The sequence below is a fragment of the Tamandua tetradactyla genome, chromosome 7 (assembly GCF_023851605.1).
Source record: "Tamandua tetradactyla isolate mTamTet1 chromosome 7, mTamTet1.pri, whole genome shotgun sequence".
NCBI classification, from domain to species: Eukaryota; Metazoa; Chordata; class Mammalia; order Pilosa; family Myrmecophagidae; genus Tamandua; species Tamandua tetradactyla.
This window is the reverse complement of record NC_135333.1, coordinates 168,400,919-168,414,659: the sequence shown is the minus strand read 5'-3', so window position 1 is coordinate 168,414,659 and position 13,741 is coordinate 168,400,919. Positions and strand designations below refer to the sequence as shown.

General features: G+C 39.5%; 1 long non-coding RNA gene and 1 pseudogene across 4 annotated transcripts in view; one reads left to right on the top strand and one right to left on the bottom strand.

Moving 5' to 3' along the window:
* Window positions 1–13,741, top strand: part of LOC143642840 (uncharacterized) — a 95,824-nt gene that overhangs the window by 59,173 nt on the left and 22,910 nt on the right. For 2 of the 4 annotated variants that reach the window (XR_013155943.1, XR_013155940.1), the window contains 3 exons: window positions 1,092–1,173; window positions 10,791–10,839; window positions 12,242–12,317. This is a non-coding gene — a long non-coding RNA (uncharacterized LOC143642840). Of the gene's footprint in view, window positions 1–1,091; window positions 1,174–10,790; window positions 10,840–12,241; window positions 12,318–13,741 lie in introns of those variants that run through there. The other 2 variants (XR_013155942.1, XR_013155941.1) reach the window with 1 other exon arrangement.
* On the bottom strand, window positions 1,460–2,681 carry LOC143690344 (actin-related protein 10 pseudogene; annotated as a pseudogene).

Below are 13,741 nucleotides of genomic sequence, written 5' to 3'. Positions count from 1 at the left end.
TGGGAGCTGCTCCTGGAAGCCAGTCCAGAGTGGCGCCATCCTATAGAAATGTAATAGGAGACATGTAATTTTAAAATTTCTAGTAGCTGCATTTAAAGAGGGAAAAAGAAATAGGTTATATTGATCTTATTAATATATTTACTTTAACTCAAAAGATCAAAAAGAATTTCCACAAGAAATCAGTACACAATATTATTGAGGGTGCATGAGTAGCTTAGTGGTAGGATTCTTGCCTGCCATGCAGGAGACCCGGGTTCAACTCCCGGCCTGTGCACTACCCACCCCCAACTTCCCCCCAAAATCAACAAGTGGTGCTGCTGTAATGGGATACTCACATGGAAAAAGAATGAAATGTGACTCCCCCCATACAGTATACAAGATATATATGTTATTGAGATATATCACTTTTTTTTTCTGTACTAAATCTTTGTAATCTACTGCATGCTGTGTAATCTCATGCGACTGCTGTATTGGTCAGTGCAGATCCAGAATCTATTTTTTCAATTTTCCTAGTGATTTCATAAATAATTTAATACCTTAAAATAAATCTTTCTCTGATTAAATTTGTGGGTTGTACTCTGTGCAAATGAACACTGGCTGATGCAGGAGCAATAACCAAATGAGAATAAACATGAAAAGGATTCAATATTCAGCAGGAAAATTAATGAAAAGGAAACCAAACCTCGACACACTTGGGCAATTTTTTTTTGCGTTGCAAAGATAAAAACTTTAAATGCATCCAGACATCCCCCTCCAAAAAAACTCTCTAAAAGAACAAAATTCAGATTAGCCTCAGCATTCTTCCATGCAAATAGCAGAAGAAAATGCAAGAGTGGCTATAGATTTGGGGGAGTCAAAGGTGTGACTTGAGAATTTTACACCCAATGTAAATGCAGTGGAATGATATTTTGGTATGTAAGGACTCATGAAATATACCATGCATAATAGAGTATATTTATTAGAGTATATTTTCTTGAAAGACTTATTTGCTGATAATTTCTTTCTCATATCAACCTTTTCCTGTTTTGCTTCTCCCTCTTTTTGTTTCATAATTTCTTATTCATTTCTCTGGTTTTGTTTTTGAATTTCAGTTAAACTTTTATTTCTTAGTGGAAGATGCTCTCTTTGTCAGAAGTGGTTGAGCTTTCCCGACATCAAACACTATTTCCTAAGGTGAGTTATTTACTTTTTAAAACTATCTTTGTTGATAAAATTTAACATACAAACATTCTTAACATACAAACATTCCATACATGGTGTACAATCAGTGGCTCACAATAGCATTACATAGTTGTGTATTCCTCACCTTGATCATTTTTTAAAAAAATATTTGCATCACTCCAGAAAAAGAAAAAAGAAAAAACTCATACATGCCATACCCCTTACCCTTCCCTCTCATTGACCACTAGTATTCCCATCTACCCAATTTATTTTATTAAGCTGGGTTGTTGAGAGAACACTAATCTGGTATAAAGCCCATCTGATTATAATATTCCTTTGAGACCAAGGGGGCTTGCAAGTATATCTTGTAGTGCTCCATAAATAGCCCCTCCCAACCAGACCACCCAATTAGCCTTTGCAGGTGGAGTATGAATTCAGAATATCTTGGTGCCAAGTCCTTTTTTGCATTTTGATTTTTCCACCAAACACCTTATTACTATCAAGCAGTATGTGGTGAAATCCTGACAGCATAGACATGCCCCTCCTGGCTGCCATATTCTGTACTGGTTGCTTCCTGGTATCTGCTAGTATTGATTAAACATCCAGCATTAAAGTGGCAGCTGACTTCTCTTCATTATCTTTTTCAAAAATAATTTCCATAACTGAATCTCTGCTTCGTTCAAGGATATGTAGAATCTTCTCTACAACTGAATACTCAACATTTGAGGGTAGTGTGGGATGCCTTGTATTTCCATTAATTTTGCTGCTTGGAATTTTATTCTGTATCTCAGATCACTTACAGAGTAAGTGCAGACTTTAATGTCCTCTAACACACCTTTCGGAATTGAGCCTGCCACTGACGGAAGGCTCTGTTCTTTGGCAGCTCTTCTATCAACAGCACATTGTTTCCATGGCCGAATTTCCATTTCCCGTGAAGAGCTTTTCCTGGAGAGGGAGTGCTCAGCAACAGTTTAGTACTGGGGCTCCTTCAAATGAGGTGGCACCAGGCTTTGCCTATATCCACAATCTAGGACCATGGCGAAATTAACCCCAAATGTCAGAAGAACCATTAGATGACTTGTAGCAAGCAAGACAGAGGGAACCTTAAAATATTCCTCAAGAACATGAATGAGTGTCTCTTTGAAGTGGGAAGAATGTAATACTGCCCGAATAACCGCAACTCAGAAATCTCTGGGATTCGCCAATAGATGTCTGAAATACAATAGGGAACGAATGCCTTTGGATAGGAGTAGAATTCTTCTGAAAAACTTTAATGGGCGCAAGCATGCCAGTTCTTTTTATCATGCTAGGACTCGTACACCTTGAATCAGTTTTCCCAGCAAATTCGCACTTGTCGGGGCCTCTCCCAGGTCTGTCATGGCTGCCATTTTCTCCTGCGGCTCCCCACCTCCTAGCACAGCAGCAGGGCCTCTGCAGGGGTGCGAGATCTTGGCTCTCTGGGAGTCCCGCCGGGACCTCTTTTTGCTATTTTTAATTGATCTCTTTGAGGATATGCACATTAATTTATTAAAAAACTTAAGTTCTTTTATTTTCATTTAATAGTGATTTCATCTACTTACTGTGATATATTGATTGTCTTTTCAAACATTAATTTCTTCATGTGGGTTCTGGGTTTTAAGTTTGCGGACCCTTAGAGGGTGGAAGGTTTTATTTATTTACCTGTTTTCTCTCACTGCCCCCCCCCCCACCCCAATCTAGCAGTTTTGAGGTTTTCTCCACCTGGTCCCCAGGATCCTCAGATCCCATTGGCTGCTTGGTGCACCTGCCTCATGGTGAAACTGGAGATTTCATTGATACAATCACTGACATCATGGGCAAACTGTCGAGAGTCCATGTAAAGAGGTTGAATCTGAAGAAGTAAGGGTGCCCTCCTAAACTGGCAGCACCGCAGAAGCTATGGGGCCTCAGGAAGTAATCGGTCTCTGTTCTTGAGCTGTGGTTCCCCACCTGGGCCCCTCGACTAAAGCTCTGAGCCTGGTCTTTGATCCCCTGCTTCCTGTGGGGTGCTCTGCTCCCTGCCACAAGGAGTGTGCTCTGGAGTCACCCTGCTGTTCATTTACAGTGGAATTGATTCTGATTGGTTTCAGTGTCCATTCTCATTGATTGGTACCTGTGCTGGGCTAGTTATTAATATTGTTAGCATCAACCCTACCTGTTAAGTCTCAGAACTTGAATTCCTGGTCTCCTCAGACTGCTTCTGAACTAGAGCCCAGGAAGCCTGTAGCTTTAACTCCTTACTGCTTTGCATTTTTGTTCTGGTGCTGGGTATGTGTTCTGTGCTAGCTTGAAAGTGTAATGTACCCCAGAAAAGCCATTTTCCTTCAGTCCTGATCCAGTCTTGTGGAGCCAGACTCATTGTTTAGGGTGGAACCTTTGATTAGATTATTTCCATGGAGATGACCCACCCAATTGTGAATGTAGCCTTTGGTTAGATAGAGATATGACTCCACCCATCCAAGGTGGGTCTTGTGTAGTTCACTGGAATCCTTTAAAAGGGAGACATTCTAGAGAAAGCACACCTGATGCAGACATTTGGAGATGCTTGAAGTGTCTACACAAGATGCTTGGAGAGCCATTAAAAACCAGAGCCTAGCAGATGTCACTATGTGCCTTCGCAGGAGATGTGAAGTAAGCCAGAACTCAGAATTTTGCCCTGGAGAAGCTAAGTGAAGGCCCTCAGATGCTTAGAGAGGAAGCCACCAGAATCAGAAGCACAAAGGAACAGAACTGGGAACAAGGACCAGCAGATGCCAGCCATGTGCCCTCCCATGTGACAGACACCAGCCTTTTTTCAGAGTCAGAGTATCTTTCTCTGGATGCCTCAGTTTGGACATTTTTGTGGCCTTCGAACTGTAAACTTGTAACTTAATAAATCCCCTTTAAAAAAGCCATTCCATTTCTGGTATGTATTGTGTTCTGGCAGCATTAACAAACTAAAACATGTTCATTTTGTTTTTGAGTGCACATCTGTGGCTTTAATCTTTTCTGTTCTAAATTTTATCTATCATGCATAGAAGCAGAGGAGAAGGCCTCAAAATAAATACCCGCAATGTCATTTTGAATAGAAGTGTCTTAAAGATGTAGTCCAGATGACCAAGACATATGTCAAAATGAAGATCTCAAAAATGGGGAAGTTTACAGTATAACAGAATAATGGAGAATGGGAATTTATTAAAGTCTGACTAAATGTAGGCAGAGTAGCATGAATAAATGTTAAAATCAATTCTTTAAAGTGAATATATATAATTGAAAATATCACTTTTCATCTTAATGTATTATAATATGTGATATATATCATAATAAAGACTAGAACATGGGGGTGAGTGAAGGGAAATAAATGCTGCAAAACTGATATGATATTTTTTTTAAATCACAAGCACTTAGAAATGAGGGGAAAAAAGAACAGTTATTAAATAATTCATGCTGTAAAGTGGAAATTAAAAACCACAATTGCAAACCATTTAGTAAATATTGAAAATGTAAACATCACAAGGAAATTGGCCACAGTTGTGCACAGAAGCAGGGAAATTCATTATTGAACAAGCGTTCAGCTTAAGGAAAGCAAAAGGGTAGCAGTAGTAAGAATGAAGAATTAAACTATTAACAGAAATCTTTGAATTAAAAAGCAAAAAGAATTGACATATTAATCCGAGAACTAATTCACTGAAAGAAACCAATGTCTTTTTTTAATGAAACTTTTGGAAAACATAATCAAGAAAAAACAAGAAAACAAAAAATTATAAATGGGATAAAATTATAGACATGGAAGAGGTTAAAAATTTTAATAAAAGTTCTTTTCTGAAGTGTATATGGATAAGGATGACAAAGTAAGTCTGGAATTTGTTTTGAAATACAGTACTCTACTTCAAAAAGTGTGGCAGGGAAATAGGTGAAAGGATGTTGGCAAAATGTTGATTGCTATTGAAACTGGGTGCATGGAGGTTCATTTTACTATTCTCTCTACTTTTACTATTCTTGAAATTTTCTACAATTAAAAGTTAAAGCATTTATAAGAGACTGTTGTGCATGGTCCTATGATCCTACATTTGGACATTTCCACAACAAAGTAGATGATTTCTTTGAGAAAACTGACTCAAAGAGGGAATTCCAGGGGAGATGGTGGAGTAGGAGGCTTCAGGACTCAGTCCTTCCACCAAAACAACTATTAAACAGGCAGGAACTCTTTGGAAACTCAGCAGACCAAAAGAACACCCAGGAAGGAGCGGGAGGAAGAGGCTGATGAGTGACGGCAAAGAATAATGAAGCGCTGTCTGTGCGATGGCTGCCAGCATCCATCCCCCACCCTTGTGGCAGGCAGCCATGGGGTCCAGTCCCTGGTTAGCTCACTGGTGCAGAAAGGGACATAAAAGTCCTTTTCCTCCAGAGCAAGGTGAGCTGATCACTGATCACGGCTTTGATTCGTCAATTCATCTTGCTGGGCCCTGCTCTGAGGGCAGCTGTTGTTCAAACCCACCTAGACAAAGGCAACGATAGCCATGCTTTCAACTCTGTCCTGGAAAAAGGCTGTCCCAGACAGGGACGGTTGGTGGTGGAGATTTAAAAATACAGCTCTTCCCCTAGACTGCAGGGGAAAGTTAGCTGAAGGGCTGCATTTGCTGGCAGACCAGGAAAGCTTGGCTTTGGAGAGTCATCGGGGGAGCTCTTGGCACCAGCGCTGTGGAGCTGACCTGCATACCCTTCCCGGGTCCCTGCCCCTCTTTTGACTGGCAAAGACCAGCTTGGGAAAGTCCTTTCCGGAGTGACCTTGCTTCCAGAATTTGCCCTCCAGGTAAAAGCAGCTTGAGACAATGAAAAAAAGTGTAAAAAAATATAGAGGTGAAGACAATCTGGGGCAAAGACCTGCCAGCTTAAAACACCTGGGAGAGGGAGGTTTGTCTCCTGGGAAACAGGGGACCACCAAACTTCTGTAAACAGGGGAACTCCAAAACAACTAGCAGGAAAAACCCCAGGACAAGACAGAGGAAAACCCTGCACACTGCGCTTGACTTGGGCAAACCTTCCTGATAGGACGGCTGAGCTCAAGAAATTCTCTGTTTGATCTCCAGCTGGTTATAAAACCAAGAAACAGGCATCTCAGGGAATAAATCTCCCAGAATTAACATTTTAAAATATTAAAATGTACATTGTATAATAAAAGAAACAAACAGGAAATGATGGCCAACCAAAGGAAGAGGACACAAATACAGAAAGCATCAATGAAGAAGATGAGAATGTGGACATACTGAACAAAACCTTTAAAAAATGATCTTAGACATGCTCAAGGAGATCAAAGAAAATAGAAAGAACTGAAGGATATCAGGAAAACAATGAATGAGCAATATGAGAGTTTAAGTAAAGATGCAGAAATTTTAAAAAGGAACCAAACACAACTACTGCAGTTGAAGACCACAATAACTGAAATGAAAAATGTCCAACAGGGTTTCAAGATCAAATTAGAGCTAGCAGAAGGAAGAATCAGTGAACTTAAGACAAGACACTTGAAATGAGTCAGGCTGAGGAGCAGAAAGAAGAAAGAAATATGAAAAGTGAAAATAGCCAAAGATTCCTGTGGGACATCATCAAGCACACAAGTATATGCATTATGGGAGTCCCAAAAGGAGGAGAAGGAAAGTGGAGAAGGAAAGTGGCCAAAGGAACATTAAAAAGCATAAAGACAGAGAACTCCTCAAATTTAGCAAAAGACATGAATATGCATATCAAACAGGATAAATACGAAGAAAATACACCCCATCATAAACTGTTCACACTATTGAATGCAAAGGACAAGGAGAGAGTTCTGAAAGCTGTAAGAGAAAATCAAATTATAAAAATACAAGGAAGTCCCAATAAGAGTGAGTGCCAGTTATGCATCAGAAACCATGGAAGCAAGAAAGCAGTGGGTTGAAATCCTTAACATGCTGAAAGAAAAAAACTGCCAGCAAAGAATTTTATATTTGGCAGGACTCTTTTGAAAATGAGGGAGAGATTAAGACATTCTCAGATAAACTAAAGCTGAGGGAGTATGTCAGTATTAGATCTGCCCTCAAGCAGTGCTAATGGGAGTTTTTCAGACTGAAAGGAAAGGACACCAGACAGTGGTTCAAAGCAGCATCAAGAAATAAAGACCTGTGGTAAAGGTTAACATTTGGGTATATTAACATTAGATAAAATAGAGTTTAAGTAAAAAACAGTTTTGAGGGATGTTTTAGTTTGTTAATGCTGCTGGAAATGCAATATAACAGAAATGTTTTGGTTTTTTTTTTTTGGTTTGGTTTTTATAAAGGGAATTTATTAAGTTATACGTTTACAGTTCCAAGCATAAAAATGTCCAAACGAAGGCATCTGGAAAAAGATACCTTTATTCAATAAAGGGCTGATGATGATTGGGATTTCTCTGTCAGTTGGGAAGGCACATGGCACATCTGCTAGCTTTCTCTCCTGGCTTCCCCAGGGGTGTATTCTTTCTGCATCTCCAAATATCTCTGTCTGTGTCAGTTCTCAAGTGTTTTCCAAATTGTTCCTTCTTAGAGGACTTCAGGAAGTGATCCACCTTGAATGGGTGGAGACACATCTCCATGGAAACCACCTAATCAAAAGTTCCCACCCACAATTAGGTGGGGCACATCTCCATGGAAACAGCTTAATAAAAAAGATCCCACTGAACAATATTGAATCAGAATTAAAGAACAGATACACAACAATTTCAAACTGGCATAAGGGACAAGGATGGTCATTATATACTGATAAAGGGGACAATTCAACAGGAAGATGTAACAATTATAAATATATATGCAACTAACAGCAGAGCACTAAAATAAATGAAGCAAATACTGACAAAGTTGAAGGGAGAAATTGATGGTTCTACATTGTGTTAGTTTGAAAGCTGCCAGTATGCAATATACCAGAAATGGAATGGCTTTTTTTTTTTGCATGGACAGGTACTGGGAATCAAATCCAGGTCTCCGGCATGGCAGGCAAGAACTCTGCTACTGCACCACCATTGCCCGCCCTGGAATGGCTTTTTAAAAGGGAATTTCTTAAGTTGCAAGTTTACAGTTCTGGAAGTGAAGGTGTCCAAATTAAGGCACCAATAAGAGGTTACCTTCACTCAAGGAAGGCCGATGGGTCAGGAACACCTTTGTCAGCTGTGAAGGCACGTGGCTTGCATCTGCTGGTCCCTTGCTCCTGGGCTCCACTGCTTTCAGCCTCTGTTCCTGTGGGTTACTCACTTTGCTTCTCCAGGGCTGGCTTTCATCTCTTGGCTTCCCTTGGCTCTCCCCAGGTTCTGGTTTGCTTAACATCTTACAGCAACAGCTACTGAACTCCAATTATCTCCAAAATCCATGTCTCTGTACTCCACACATCTGCATCTGTGTCAGCTCTGCTGTGAAGTTTCTGTCAGCTCTGAGGCTTCTGTCATTTCTGACTCTCTCTAAAATGTTTCCTCTTTTAAAGGATTCCAGTAAACTAATCAAGACCCACCTGGAATGGGTGGAGTCACATTTCCATCTAATCAAAAGATCACACCCACAATAGAGTGTGTCACATCTCTGTGGAAATAATCTAACTGAAAGTTTCCAACCTACAGTATTGAATTAGGATGAAAAGAAATAACTGCTCCCACATAATTGGATCAGGATTAAAACATGGCTTTTCTGGGGTACATAATACTTTCAAATCTGCACATACATTAATAACAGGAGACTTTAAGACAGCGTAGTCAATAATGGACAGAACATTCTGTCAGAAGATCACTAAGGAAGTACAGAACTCGAATGATACACTAAATAACTAGACTTAACAGACCCAACAAAAACAGAATGCACATTCTTCTCAAGTGTACAGTTACTGTTCTCCATGATAGACCATATATTGAGTCTATCGTGTCTCAATAAATTAAAAAAATAAAAATCATACAATGTATATTCTCTGCCCAAAAAAGGAATGAAACAATAAATCAACAACAGAGGGAGAAATGGAAAATTTGAAAATATGTGGAAATTAAACAACATATGGTTAAAGAAGAAATCAGAAACAAAATTAGGAAATATCTAGAGATGAATGAAAATGAAATACTTATGGGATGGAGCAAAGGCAGTACTGAGAGGGAAATATATAACTCTAAATGCTTACATTAAAAAAGACTTAATACCAGAGACCTAACTTCAAAACTGGAAGAACTAGAAAAAGAAGCATAAAATAAACCCAAAGCAAGCAGAATGAAAGAAAAAAAATTAGAGAGGAGATAAATGGAATGGAAAAAGCAAATAATGGAATCAACAAAACCAAAAGCTGGGTCTTTGAAAAGATCAATAAAATTGACCAACATTTATGTAGACTGACAAAAAAAGAGGATACAAATAAATAAAATCAGAAATGAAAAGGCAGACATCACCATCGACCCTGCTGAAATCAAAAGGACTATAGGAAGATACTGTGAACAACTCTATGCCAATACAATAGATAACCTAGATGAAATGGACAAATTCTTAGAAACATACAAACTACCTACATTAACTCAAGAAGAAATAGAAGATCACAGCAAACAAATTCTAAGTGAAGAGATTGAATCAGTAATCAAAAACTTCCCAGTAAAGAGAAAAACAAACAACCAACCAACAACAGGACCAGGTGGCTTCACAGGGTTCCAACATTCCAAGAAAAATTTACTCCAAGTCTGCTCAAATGCTTCCAAAAAATTGAAGATGTGGGGGCACTCCCTAACATTACCTTCATCCCAAAGCCAGATAAAGATCCCACAAGAAAATTATAGGCCAGTACTTTTTATGAATATGCATGCAAAAATCCTCAACAAAATACTGGCAATCCTAACCCAACAGCACATTAAAATAATTATGCACTATGAAAAAGTGGGATTTATTGCTGGTATGCAAGAATGATTCAACATAAGAAAATCAATTAATGTAACACACCACATAACAGAATGAAGGGAGCAAACAGCATGATCATCTCAATCAATGCAGAAAAGGCATTTGGCAAAATATAGCACCCTTTCAAAAACATTTTGAATACTAGGGATAGAAGGAAACCTCCTCAATATGATAAAGGGCATATATGAAAATATCACAGCTAAATCCCACTTAATGAGGAAAGACTGAAAGTCTTCTCTCTAAGATCAGGACCAGGACAAGGATGCCCACTGTCACCAGTACTAGTCAACTTCGTGCTAGAAGTTCTTGCCAGAGCAGCTAGACAAGAAGAGAGAGAAAAGGCATCCCTATTGAAAAGGAAGAAGTTAAACTTTCCCTATTTGCAGATGATCTGACCCTATATTGAGAAAATCCTGAAGTATCCCCAACAAAGCTCCTAGAGCTAATAAATGAATTCAGCAGAATGACAGGGAACAAGATTAACATCCCCAAATTCTTAGTGTTTCTATATACAAGCAACAAATAATCTGAAGCATGAAGGAAAGAATCCATCCACAATAACAACTAAAAGAATCAGATATCTAGGAATAAACAAAGAAGATTAACCCTAAATTCCAATGGCTTAATATAGTATAGTAGACTTTTTTTTTTCAGCTATGTTAAGTCCAAAAAAGAGTGTTCCTGATGGATGAACATCAGGCTCTTTCCATCTTTCAGCTCCGGCATTTTCAACGGGTGGTTGCCAAGGTGGCTGTGCTCTCCTGCAGTAAGTGATGGAAGGGAAGCGAGCATGGAAGTTCCTATGTGAGAGGTTCTTACCGGCCAGGATGGGACGTGATCACATCACATGGTTCACAGTTTATGGGTTGGAGCTAGGCTGTATTGTTATGGCTAACTGCAAGGCAGGCTGCAAAGCATGGTTTAACCATGTGCCCGGGGGCGGGGGAAAGGAGGACAGAATTAGAGCAATTAGTTATTATTTACTACTGCCTTCCTCAAAGATTGGCAAATAAGTGTACACTTTCATGTTTTCAATTAAAACAAAATGTTTAAAGTATGTGAATTTCTTATGACCCCTCACTTTATTAGGCATCCTTTAGAGTAAGATAGTGTAGTCTAGTGAGTAAAATCATGGATTCTGAAGCCAGATTCCAGGGTTCAAATCTCAGCTCTTCCCGTTATTAACTGTGTGGCTTTGAGCAAGTTATTTAACCTCTCTGTATTTTATTTATTTTTATTAAAAAAAATTTTTTTTAACATGGGCAGGCAGTGGGAACCAAACCCAGGTCTCCAGCATGGCAGGTGAGAACTCTGCTACTGAGCCACCGTTGCCCACCCACCTCTCTGAATTTTAATATTCATATATCTAAAATGGAGATTTAGTACTTACCTCATGTTGTTTTATGGGAATTAACATATATGAAAACTTAGAATAGGATCTTGACACATGGTATGTGTTACTATTGTTATTTGACTGGTCTGGTTACCTGACCAAGGAAAGATTTTCTCTGCAATTGTAGAGGCTTCTCTTCTACAGTTAAGTACTTTGTATCACAGGGTTACCATGTAAGGTGTGTTTATTGAAACAAAACAGCAACCACCAAACCCAGCAAAAAATAAACAGACTGGGCGGGCCGCGGTGGCTCAGCGGGCAAAGTGCTTGCCTGCTATGCCGGAGGACCTCGGTTCGATTCCCGGCCCCAGCCCATGTAACAAAAACGGAGAAACAGAATACAATAAAACAAGAAAATGTTTAAAAATGTTTCCCTTTCTTCCTTCCTTCCTTCCTTCTATCCTTCCTTCCTTCTCTCTGTCTTTCCTTTAAAAAAAAAAAAAAAAAAAAAAAAAAAAAAAAAAAAAAAAATAAACAGACTTTAAATCTAAAGCTTAATAATGAATGACGGTTATTGGCACATATGGGGATGATAGTAAATATATTGTATTTAACAACTGGTGCAGCAATGAAAATGATCCCCTAACTAATACAAATGGAGGTGAGTCTTGGACAACCAGCATGGACCAGTGAGCACTGCTGAATGTATATGCCTGGGGTCAGGTAATTGAAAAATCTAGAAGCAGGCTTTCTTTAGGTGAGGCTTGTTTGGTGGCTCAACTATATACCAAATACTCAGTTTATTTTCCCTCTACTGTGCTTTCTTTGCTGACAGCTTCATCCTCAGTGGATTCCCCATGATGACCACTAGCAGCTCCTGAGATTATGTGCTGTAATATTCTTGTCTAGCAAAAATAAATAAATAAATAAATAAAAATAGGGGCCTCTTCGTATTGGCATTTAAAGCAAGAATCCTGAGATGACACTGAGTAAGTGACTTGGGTCACATGACCTCCGTTGCAAGCACAGGGGCCTGGGGCTTAGCCTGTGCTCTCTGGTTGCTAATGAGCTTTCCTGGAACCACTTAGATCCTTGAGCAAGCTTAGGAGGCTACGGGGAAGGGGTGAATGTGGACACTGGGGAGATTATTAATAAATATCCTCTATATTTACGTGAAATATGCCATCAGTAGATCTGATTAAAAAAACACATGGTCATTTTAATGGGCTAAAAGACATTCTATATAAAAAATATTTAAAAATTAAAGAGTAAACCACTGATATCCCCAAAGAAGAATGGGTCAAGTGTCTAAATAGACCATAGAAGGAATACAACTGTCCCTACGTCTGTGAAAACTCATATACATTCATTAGTAACCAAAGAGATGAAAATAAAGACTATCATGAAATACCACTTTTTGCTTAATCAATTGGGAAAGTATGATGTAAGAAGCAAGACTGTCTCAAATAACCCTGTATGCTTCTGCTGGGCTGCCTGGTCGAAAGCTCATGAGATTCGGGGGTCTTTGCTTTTCTCCCGGTTGGAGGGGCAGTGCCCAAACGTGGCTTCTCCTGAAAGTGGGGCTTCCTCCCCCTGTCACCGAAACTCCTGTGGGTTCAGAGTCTCCGTGTGCTGGGCTGCTGGCACTTCAGGACAACTTCGGTAAGTAGCAGGCACCCCCAACCAGACTGCTGGCATGTTGTTGAAACTGCTCTCTCAGGCTTGCCATACACGCAGGAAGGTCCACAGGACGTGAGTCCAGCAGATTGAGGCCTACTTGCTCCTGGGCTGAGCCACAGGTTAGAGGCCCTTGTCATGGTGACTCTGGCTTTGTGCTTTTCCCAGTTAAGCCTATTCTTAACCCAAACCCTGGTGCATGGAGAGCTGCAGAAGAGAAACTGTCTTACAGAAAACAAAGATGACAGAAATGATGTGCAGGGGCTGGGTGGGGGTGGGAATGGAGAGGTAATGCTTGATGGTCATGAAGTTTCTCGTTGAGGAGATGGAAAAGTTTTGGCAAAGGATGATTGTATGATGGCACAACATTGTGAATGTATTTAACACTACTGGATTGTTTAATTGAAAGAGGATAAAATGGTAAGTGTTAAGTTGTATATAGGCTATCAGAATAAAAATTTTAAAAAAACTCACAGAACTGTACAATGCATAGGGAACCCTAATAGAACTATGGGCTACAGTTGATAGTATAATTTTAATAACATTGCTTTGTCAGTTGTAACAATGGTACCACACTAATGCAAACTGTTAATAATGGGGAGACTGTGTATGTGTGTATATGGGAACTCTGTATTATCTGCATGATTCTTCTGTAAAC